A 12,158-nucleotide genomic window follows, 5' to 3' on the forward strand; every position below is an offset into this window, starting at 1 on the left:
TCTGACGTCCAAACAATTTCACCTTCTCCTCTGGGGTCTCCTAAAAAATAGCTGCAAAGTAATCACTCCTCATGGTGCTCTGGCCCGGCCCCAGCAGCAGCAGAATCCTGAATGGAAATGTCTGCAGAGAGCTTTATGGCCCTGCCTCTCTGCTGTGGGAGTCAGAGGGGTCATGTTTGTGTGGATATCAACAGGATTTACGACACAATAGCAGTCAAGTCCTAGGCTTTGATCTGGAGGGTGTGACGCGGGGTGCAGGTTGAATTTGTTTCTGCCAGGCTCCCTGTTGCTTTCTGACATGCCTCCTTAACAGAGCAGGAAGTTATTTTTAGTACTGCTGTAAATGAAAAGCTTATTTGGTTTTTGTTATTTTTTATTATGGGGAGTCATCTGTCATCTGTATCACACCCAAGAGCACTGTAAGTCTTAAAGCAGTCTTGCTGGACAAAAATCAATTCGACACGTTTACTCTCATATTTTAACCCTCTGTGAAATAATGATTCACACTGTAATATTATGGCGTATATCAGAAAACCAATATGAATGTGTTCAATAATTATGTAATGTGAGGGAGATGTTTTCATTAGGCATACAAAAAAACATTTCCTAGCTGTTATGAAATCATCAGATTAAATGTTCTGGGATATTATCAATTGAGTTGCTTGGAAGACTGTTGACATGACCTGACTTGCATTGAGCATATTTGTGGTTTCAAAACACTGATACGAAGCTCAACAAACAAAAACATACCATAATCGCACGCCAACAAATCAGAGATTTATTTATTTGTCTGGGAAAGTGTTTTCTTATTCAAAACATTTTTGTTTGTTTTCCCTCCTAGCTTTTTCCCCAATTTAAGGTCTTGCTTTTATTCATTACTTTGATTATGGGTATGGAAATGATCAAATAAGATTTGTTAAAAACTTGGAACAAGGCTTTCAAAGTAAATACCTCAAGACCAGTCCGTGTCCCTGACGTTACATCAGTACGACGTGTTTGGAAACACTGAAGGTTGAGATGTTCCCCCCTTCAAGTACTAGTTGAGTTCCTCTCATCTGTCATTTTCGAGTTTCTCCTTGGAAATGACAAAATAAACAAACCATATTCTCGGCTCGAGGAAAAACAATAGAGCTGGAATAGCTCGGCCTTGAAGTGATACAGAGGCAGACTGAGTTGAAACAGAGGTGTCTGATAGACTCTGTTGGCTGTACCACTGTAAAGTACAGGCCAGAAATTTATACCAAAACCTTTCAGACATTTCTAGTGGCTGCACTTTTCTTGAACTACTTAAATGTTTATCAGAGGCTTTACTCATATCAGAATCATGTCATTATCAACCTTGGATAACATGTTCCGAGACGTACCAACACAGCGGTGCGATAATCACGAGCTCCAAGATGTCCTGTCGACCAAGTAGAACAACGAAACATGATGCTGCACTGAGCAGCAGACAAATGTAAACAGAAATTCGCTGTGATGGTGTAACATCAATGTGTCTGTGAACGAGTGCTGCAGTTTTTGCCTCCAGAATTTGAAAATAGACCTTTGCATCAGCTGCAGCCATCTCATTTATTTTCAAAAATGCCTCAGCGGCACTCCTGTTGACTGAGCTAGGTTTATGCTTGCCTTTGGCAGGCCTTGTTGATTTGTTATGTGTTTGAACGCAAGGGTGGACCAGACGCATCTGCCAGAGCAAGTAAAATCTTTTTAAAGCACTTTAAAGCTTATTTTTGAACAATCCTATCATCTTGGTATTATCATGTTCATGTTTTCATTATTATTGGTATGAATAGTTTTACAAAAACTTGAAAAAATATTAGGAAGGAGGTCAGTATTGAACCTGAAAACATGAATTTAGCTTTACTGGCCAACTTCTCAATACACACCCTGAAGACCATACATTTAGTGTACTAATATACATCTCTCCAGTAATGCACATTTCTCCAAGTGTTCCAAGTCTATCTGCCAGCCAGTTGTTTATTTCATTGTCAAATTTGCGATCTGCTCTGAGGTGAAGACTTGTCTATGTTGTCTGTCATGGTGGTTTGCCTGTAAAGCAGGGATAGTAATCATCAGACTATGACCGTCACTTGCACCTCAAGTCAAAACTTTCACCTCTATGGGCCTCCCTCAACTCCCATCCTGCTTTTGAATCCTAAAAATCCTACTCTCTGCAGGTGTTTCTGCTGTTTTGATACACCTCGGATAAAGCCCTTATCACATGCTTCCTCTCTGCTCTCCTGCATCAGTTGAAGCCATCGATGATTTCGGGCTGGAGCTGTGTTTGGTCCTGGGACCCATCCCGATTTCTGTGAAAGTCTGTCATGGTCACAGCAAAGGAATGCTTGTTGACTCGGAGGATAGGAAAACCTGCTGAGATATGATTATTAACACAGTCCTGAGTATTATATCAGGTTACCGCGACCCAGATGGAAAAGATAACAAATCTTAATACTTGGTTAAAAGGGTCCTGTTTTTCAACAGTATCACTCAACCAGAAGGGATTTAGCTTCTAGCGAGATAGAAACAATTGAATATCCTCCTGTAAGATCTGCAGATAGAAATCTGACTGAAGCTTTAAATTTCTTTGTGGATGTTTTACTCCCGTATCTTTTTGGTTCTACTTATCCCTAACACTTCAATACAAGTTTGTCTGTTTGTTGTTGTTTTTTTAAATGTTAAAATTGAGGCATTGATGAGGCACAGATTGTGAAATTCTGGGCCAATACCAATGTTAAAAATAACAATTTGGCCAATAGCCAATACCAATGTTTTGTTTTTGTTGCGGTTATCACTGATGGCCATTGGTCATTAAAATGCATTTTTGTCACCAGTGGTTTTGTCCACAGATCTCCTTAATATTGGGAGAAATGGAAGTACCTTTGTATATTTCATTCAGGTAAACAATACTATTTGCACAGCATGAGATCATATCCTGGAAGCTCACTGCATGATAGTAAAAGAAAATTGTTGGAACATTTTCTATATAAAAACAATGAATCCTTTCAGCTCATGATTTGTTTGGCTGCTCTATAAACAAACGCAGGAGTTGCTTTTCTTCAGTCTCATTCACATGTATCTACCCTCTCATATTTTTCACTTTCCATCAGGTCTTATGCTTTTGTGTGATGTGACAGCATTCACCCTGCATGAACTGGTCAGGGCTACGAGGCAACAACACAATATGAGTTCAATTTCTCCTCGTCCGTTCCTTTATTGGACGAAAGAAAACTCACTCCATGTGCTAACAGCCAGGTCATGTCCTCAGTCACAGGTCCAGTGCCATTTGGCTTGTGTTCTGACCAAGTCCAACATCTTGATTCAGCATCTCTGTTGCACTACTTGGCTTTGAACACACACATACACACACCAGCAATACCTTTACTGATAGATACCTGATTGCATAACCAACACACATGTGCCCCAGCTGTTCGGCTTGTTTTTAATGGTGATATGGAGTTCTCCTCTGGCAACTCTTGTTTGTACCTTTTCATCATTCAGCACTGACCTTTTTTTATTATTACCAAAGGTCTGTATTATGTCGAGTTTACGTAAAACATCATGATTTATATCCAGCACATTCAATCAGTAATGAAAATAAATTAAAAACAGGTTATTAGTAATTTTCTGTGGATTGCGAAGATTTACTAACTTTGTAAATTAACATGAAGTTACCCATAAAATTTGACCTTGGCATCAGACTGCCCTACCATAAAATATATTCTCACATGGATATGATTACAGAAGTCAGAGTATTGTGCAATAACCTCTGATCAAATTAATTGACAGAGGATGCCATCGGCACAGTTCAAAGAGTCAAAATAAGTTTGAATCTGTTCAGCATCAAGTAATTCTCAGAGAAATTCTGAGCTGTTGCACATGCAGTTTTACCAGGAACCTTTGGCTTGTAGGACTATGCGCAAGTATCAAAGCTATTTAAGTGTTATGACTGAAATATACGGGGGCGCTGATGCAAAGCGTCACGTAGGCAAGGCAGAGAATATTCTGTGGTTGCTGCTAGCTTCACTTCATTTTACCTCCGCTCTTGTGATAGCTATGTCCATCTGTCTCATTCCTGTGACTGATATCTCAATTATGCCGTATGGGAATTTCTTCAAATTTGGCACGTCCACTTGTACCCAAAGATGAACTGATTACATTTTGGTGCTCCTAGGTCAAAGGGCAAGGACACTGTGACCTTGCGTAAGTCTCATTCTTGTGACCGCAATATCTAAAGAAGGCCTTGAGCGAGTTTCCTTAAATTTGGCACAAACATCCTCTTGGACTCAAGAATGAACTGATGAGAATTTGTCAAATCTAAAGTCACTGTGGCTTTAACTCAAGAATTTATGTGCTAACATTTTACACAAATGTTTAATAAGATATAATGATGATGTGATGTCATCTTATTTGCAAAAGGTCAAAGGTCAACTGTGCCTTTTAATATTCTGCATAAACACTTCTCCGGCACTTACTCAGCATCATAACTCAGCAACAGAAGAGACATTTGGTCGGATAATAACTTCATCTGTTGCAGTCAGTGGGTTTTTGAATGAGTTTTTTTTAGAAGCCTGAAATAAGGTTTGTGATTAACACAAGCTTAAGAGACTCACGTTTTGTTCTACAACATCTGCGAATGAAATACCCCACACATGAACTTCAAAGCTTTAATGTGTCTTAAAAAAGGCGGTTGCTAACAAGTGGCTAAATGACCTATAGAGTGTCTTCATGCCGAACATGGCTTAGCAGCCGTGTTGTGGTGACATTATGTCAACTGTAGTGTAGTTCATTTACGGCCTAATGTTGGCTTTTTAACTGCAACAGCTATTGCATTGAAGCCTAAATGCAATAGCCAAATGCAATATCCTGAAAAATGCAAATTCTGAAAGTGGTGTTCATTTGTGAAGATTACCTTGCTAAACACAATGTGTAAACATTTGTTTGCCACAGAGATTATTTTCTGCAATGATCCAAAATCCAATGGAAAAATCTCATAGGTGTTTTGACAACGGAACAAGGGCGACATTAGCTTCCATATCAGCCTACAGAAAAACCTCATCCCTGGGGCACTCTGATGCACTCTAGCAGCAGCTTTGTGGCAGTGGGGTTTGTACTGTTGCTTTGAGTAGTGGAGCTCTGCTGAGCCAAAAAAAAAAAAAAAAGCCCGTGAGTTACCACAATGCCTTTGGCCCCTTTATTGTATGTGCAAGAACGTCTGTTTCTCTCCAACCTGCCATTTACACCCCAGGTGGATAAGTCCTACAGGTATTGTCACAGAGATAGAGCGTGTAAAAACTCAATTTTTAGGAATGTGTCGATATTGAATGTCTTGCATACGGTCTGACTTCTGAAGAATGCTGGGTATGATTTGCTGTGTGTAGGTGTAGCATGTGCATGGACCAGTTCAAGAGATACTTCTGTACATAGTGAAAAGCAAATATTTGGGAAACTCCAGTGGGTTTTGCACTGGAGAAGTGATTACATAAAATGAGAAGCCAACTGTGGTCAGAAAACAGGCAGAGAAAAAGAGAGGACCATTGAGAGAATAAAATTCAGAGTGCATGTGGTTCACATGTGTCTCCCAGCTCCAGCCTCTTGTTGTGTGGATTTGCATACAGAGCAGCACATGAAAGACGCAGCAGTCCAGATAAACAATGGACACATGAATCATTAGATGCGTGAGGCTGCTGTCAGAAAATCAAACTCTACTTTGAACACCCAACTGGTGTTTACTGAAAGGAAGCAGGAATGCAAAGAATGTCTGCCGTCTGAGTTTGTCCCTGAAGGAAAGGTGCTCATAAAACGTGTCCCAGGCAACCTTTGAAACTGTCTTCATTTCAGAGGAAAGGAGCTGGGAATCCCCATCCCTCTGTATCCCTTTACAGATTGAATGAAATGATATTGCCATTGCACGTATGAGCTCAGAATCAAGAAGCCTCACACAGACAATGTGCAGACATTTGCAGCTGAAGTGCAGACGAAGGTTATCAACTGCTGTCTGAATCTGGTTTCCCATCTGTCGACTTTTGTAATAATTAGCAAAATGCTAGCGTGCTAACATGCTGAACTAAGCCTGTGATCATGGTAAGCAAAACACCTGCGTAACATCAGCACTCGAGAGTTGTCAATGTGAGCATCTTGTTACGTAAAATTGATTTGTACCGTGCATGAGTTTGATAGCCTTCCCTCCCCTCTCTCACGTCAGTAGCGTTCACATTACTAATGTTGTTCCATAGCAGAGTAGACTTGCATCATCATCATCATCTAAGTTACATTTGTTTATGTTGTTGCTACAGTGTAGAATAGTGCTAATTGCAAGATCCCGTTCGTAATTCATTTTATTTATTTTAAAAACCAAACATACCAAAACACTTCTTTTTTTGTCTTTGTTTCAAATTAAAAATGAGACACAAAAAACAGAGCTGTTTAAGTAGTGAGATTTATTCATTTAGCCTAAATACCTTCTAATGTTGTATAGAGCCTGTGCTTGCAATATGTCACACTTTTATGGACATTCATTTCTCTTTACACATCCATTATTAAATTCTCTTGGCTTTTATTTTGATACATTTACTTGTACCATCATGTCACGTGCCTTCTGTCCTTCGTTCTTCAATTCAAAGGAAAAAACGATTCACAAATAAACAATATAGAACCGTTTTTTAAAATTTGGTTGTCTCATTTTTTGGTTTATTTTTATTTTTTGATTATGAAACGCAAAAGGAATAACACCTCTGTTTTTTATTGTCGTTTTTGGTTGAAAACAAAACAAAAATAAAATAAAAATAAAAATAAATAAAATAATAATAAAATAATGCTGTTTTGATTTGTTTGGTTTTTAAATTGCCAATTAATTACAAATTATCCGATGATACCTGAACCCTATGGTTTATTTTTTGGAGGCAATGTCCAGAATGACCCTTTTTCCTTCCTTCCTTCCTGATCCACCAAGGCCTTGCAGTTCAGACGGTGAGATCTATGCGTGCTGTGCACATATGCAGATTTGGTGAGATTGAGAAGTACTTTTGCAACTCTACTTGCCCAACTGCTACTTGCAGTAAATCCCAGTCCACTTCTGTTTTTTGGTACAGTTGTTTTTCAAGCCTGATGTGAGCCGTACCCAAATGTACTAATGGAAAGACACATATGCTCCCTTGCTGATCTCCGCTGGATCAACCTCCCTGACTGCCCCTGCTCACTGCCCACGTTTTGAATTTAGCCCGCAGCTGCCTGAAGGGTCTGAGCTGTGCGTCCTCTCTGTCTGCACACTGTTGGTCTGTCTGTGTGAGGTCTTCGTTCTCGATCAAATCCTCCTCCTTGTCATCAAGGAAAAGGAGGAGGATTTGATCCTTGTCATCATGCAATCAATTATGAGATGATAATGTCCCTGTGCTCCCCTCTCTTGTTGTGGATTTATACATCCTACATTTTCTTTATTGCTTCTTGATCAAACAACTCTTTAAAGTCAGTACAGATGCAAAAAAAAAGGCAGAAAAGTGAGCGTGTAAACATGTGCATTCTACCAGTACTAAAGGTTTGCTTTAACTTACAAACTGCTCCTCTGATCTGATCAGATGTGAATAGATACCCTGATAAATTATCCACCCTGTGGGTGACAAACTGCTGCTGAGGAAAAAACAAGCAATGGTGAGCTCCACCTGTGCTGTGTTCCCGGATTCGCAAAAATCTCAGGATTCAGAGAGGAGACAGCAAATGATATATAGGGAAACACGGACATTTAAAAGATGCCAAATAAAATAAAAACAAAACAAAGCAAAGTAAAAAAAAACAACCAACAGGCTCCCCCCAATACCACCACTACCAGGGCTGTACTCTTTAGACAGTTAAGTGCCTTGACTTGTGTGGTTTTTTTTGGGTTAAATGTATAGAAAAAACTGTGCAACTTAAGTTGCAACTTAATTGAATCACTTTTGCTTTGTATGATTTGTAACATTTTAAAATGATGATCAACACCGAAGTGAGTGCTAATCATATGTCCTTTATTTTAGTATGTGAAGTCATCTTCTCCTATATTTTGCATTTGGCCTTTTGTCAAGTTTCCAGTCCTCATGTGTGAAATATATGTTTAAAATTTCTTCATAACCTGTCAGAGACACAACTTGACACTTTATCAGCAGCCGCTCACTGTCAAAAAGTGCAAAACCACTGGCGAGATATTATTACTGTGAAGGCTGTGAAAGGACTTTGAAAAATATACATGCTGCAATCCGCATGTTGGCCCGGATGCTTTGTCTGCAGGGGGTGGGATGTTTCTCAAGCTGTTAAATTAAGTTCATATGAAGATGAACTCTGTGAACCCAAACGTAGACTGACTGTCGCTCATTTGTTCAAAATCAACCTCCCTGAATACCTGGTGCTAGGAGCATATAATGGTGCCCCCTGATCCTTACCAGGACTCTGCAGTCTTTGCTTTCCAAAACAAAGCTGGCCTCACTCACCTCATTTCTTAGTTTAGCGACTGGCATGCATGGTTTAAATTAAAAGATGCCCGGAAAACTAGTCACTATTATGGTTGGAGTTGGTGTGAATCAGCACAGAGATGCTGATGTGAAAGTCTAAATGTTTAAAGTCTGACTCTGCTTCCTCATCATTTCCTGCAATGTGTGTGATAAAAAAGTACATTTTATCTCAAGACTATGAAAAATTCAGCCACTTGAAACAATAATCTGAGGCTCTGTCATGTAAATAATTGTCCATCTTATTCTTCTACTTGAAAGCCAGTGGTGGGCTGTCAGGACCATCAGGGCCTTCTCTGCTGGCACTGTCAAAATCAAAACCACAATTTGTTTTTTAAAAATTAAATAGAAATGTGTCTGTATGTAATTACTTGTTCAGTGTGCTACTTATCCACAAAACAAATATGTTTTTTTTTCTCTTATGGTGATGAGCTAGGATTTCCTATGTCACCTAAATGCATCACAGCTCCTCAGACCAGCTGTTGTGGTAGTACTAGCCTTTAACTGGAGCCCCCTTTACTATAATACATCCACAGAGCCCAGACCTGCAAAATGATTACAACTTTGAGTGACAGTACCATCAACCAATCAGACATGTAGTGACAGAGCGACCCGGGGCAATGTTTGGCTGCGCGAGTCTTTGGCGTCGTCATCAGCTTTGAGCTTGACCTCGCGGGTTTTGACGTTAGCAAACGAGCTACCTACATATTGATGGGGAAACACACCAAAAAAGAAATAATTACAAGAGGAAGACCTTCACCTAAACTGGACGGACTTACTAAGGCAAGCCAAGGTTTTGTGCGTCATTTCACTCAGAGAAACTATGACCGCTATGAGTGGCTAACAGCTAGCACTGAGCCGCACAAGCTATTTTTCCGGCCATGTTTACTGTTTTACACCGCTGAGGGGAGGAGGAGTAGCTCTGGTTTTAGCCGCCTGAACGGCTTCACCGGGGCAGCTATCAAAGAGTTGAAAAAGAGTTGTTACATTTTAAAACGGCTTATTGATTGTGCAGTTTTTTGGGCGGACAGCAATAATTATCTTTCAGAGGACAGGAGGAGGAGAAAGAGTCGCTGAATCGAGGTTATTACTTGGAATTACTAACCTTGCTATCAGACTATGATGCTGACTTGCGACACCACCTTGCCACCACTACAGTTTTTACTGGGAAATCAGGAAAAATTCAAAATGACCTCATAAATGCTGTTGCTGAGGTGCTTCATGATGCTATCAAGAAGAGCGCCACCCTCGCACACACTACAGAGAGCTGCACACATCAAGGTTTCATCACGAAGGATCCAAGGATGGATTTTGTTCACAAGTGACGGGTGAGTGCTGCTTTTTTCTCAGATAAAGTTATTGTATTGTTGTGGTTTATACTGTACATCAGTGTGCATTGTTAAGGCTGTACGTTATAAGTATTGTTGGGTGTAACTTACACATTTAATTTTTCGTATTGAACTGAAGGCCGTGCAGGGATAATATTGTGGTAAAAGTTATTGTATGGAAACTTTTTTTTCTGTCATGTGGTGTTGGTGATGTTTATTCTAGTGCACTAGGATGATCTGATGGTGGTGCTGCAGTCGCTGTTAGTCGTGTTGCAGTTGTTAAAGATCAGTTTTAGTGTTGGTGTTGATGCATTGGTGCAAATAGCGTGATTATGTGTTTTGTATGTGGCAGTGTTGGCAGTCACTGCCGTGAAGGGGTGTGTGCGTGGGCAGCGGCGGAGGAGGTTGCAGGTCATTACCGCTGGCCCTGGCTGAAACCCCACGGTACACTACTGTTGAAAGCTATTACATAAACAGCCCATCTGGGACCTCTGTCACACAGGAAGTGCTGCGTTTTATGTGTCAAACAGCAGTGTTGGCCGCAGAGGCTAAACAGAGAAAAGAGCTCAAACTACAGAAAGATATTCTTCATCAACTAAACAATACAATAAAGAAGATGTCACGGCAGTGGACACACTGTCAGTGTAACAAAGTACCCTTACTTAAATACTGTACTTACCGTATGTAGAGTTTTTGAGTATCTGTACTTTACTTGAGTATTGATTTTTGGGAAACTTAAAACTTTGACTCCACTACATTTCTATGAAGGCTCTCATTGGTTGTTACATCTATTATTACATCAGTGGATGATTTTTGTTTTTTTCTTCTAAAATGCAAAAGTCCATAAACTGTGATAATGGGTTTTATGTGCAGTTTGTTGATCTTCCTCCACCTCATGCAAACATCACTCAGATTGAGCTGCTCAACAGAGACAGACAGGGCGGAGAGGTCAGGTTGTTTGATTTGACTTTCTTTCTTTATTATTTTATTTAATGTATTATTTTTTTAAGAACCTGCATCTTCAGTAATTCCACTTTTGCCAGACAAATTGTTGGCCTAAGGATGAAAATACTTTTGTTTTGAGCTAGCAGTTAGTTGAAAGAGAGAGTTTCTTTTCTCTCGTCTTTTTAGTTTCAGTTGTTTTACAGTCCTTAGGTTCTGTAAATGTATTGTGATAATATGCAACAATGCTTTGAGATCATTTAAAAAAAAGTACTTTGAATACTTAAGTGTTTTTTCAAAGCAAGTACTCTTACTTAAACTAAAGTAATAACTTCACATAGCAACTTTCACTTGTGTTACAGTGATATTTGACCAGGAGTATCTATACTTTGACTCAAGTAATAAAAATTGTGTACTTTGTCCACCACTGAAAATGTTTGACCAACATGTCGGCAGAAAAAAGGATAAGTTTTGTTTTTCATACTTGTGGGATCGAGGAGCTAATTGTTTGGAGCAGTGGTTAAAGGAATGGGTTTTAGGGCCCAGCTGAGAAAGAGAGGAATTAAGTTGGATTCAAAAAGGGAAATTTACTTTGACTTTACAGCCACACTTATCATTTAGCACGCTTATTTCCATAGGTGATGAAAAGCAGCTAATTCAAACTGCAGATGCCACATAAATGCCGTGTTTTAATTGGGTGAGATCCCTGTAACATTCCTTTTTCACTTTGCCCGTACAGGCGCAGCGGTCACGTTGCTGGCCTTGTGACTAAGCACATTTTGAAGCATACAGTTCATTTAACAGGAGTTGGAATGCAAATAGCTTCGCGCCCACTTTATTTGAATGACTCATGTTGGTTCTCAGGCCTGTCATATATGGGGGAATTGCATCAAATCCCTGAGAAAGTTTACTGAAGATGCTCTCACAGTTGCTGTGCAAATTACTCTGCTGACAACCGGCAATTAATGAGCGAGAGAGACACAGAGAGAGAGGAATGGAAAGAGAAAGAGGGAGAAAATAGTGAGTACAGTTCACTCGTGATGCTGTTTGTGGTATGCGTGACTATTGTGAATGGAGTCCGGCAGACAGGATCAAAGATCAGTGGCCATCCTAAGACCAGAGCTGCAGTCCTGATATTACCTGCTGAATGACTCTACTGCTCTGTTTCTGAGGGATTTATTAAGATTCCCAAACTGATAAAGTAAAGAGAAGGACTTTAAAATTATACAATGGCTATGCATTAGCAATCTGCATAGTGGGCTGGGCGATATGGCGTTAAAATAATATCACAATATTTATATCGCGATACAAGATATATTTCAAGATATTTTGAAATCTCCTCTAAATTACTGTAAACTACTAAAATACAAAATTAATACATGAACCACAGTTAAAAATAAATTAGCTACTG

The sequence above is a fragment of the Plectropomus leopardus genome, chromosome 16 (genome assembly GCF_008729295.1).
Source record: "Plectropomus leopardus isolate mb chromosome 16, YSFRI_Pleo_2.0, whole genome shotgun sequence".
In the NCBI taxonomy this organism is placed as follows: domain Eukaryota; kingdom Metazoa; phylum Chordata; class Actinopteri; order Perciformes; family Serranidae; genus Plectropomus; species Plectropomus leopardus.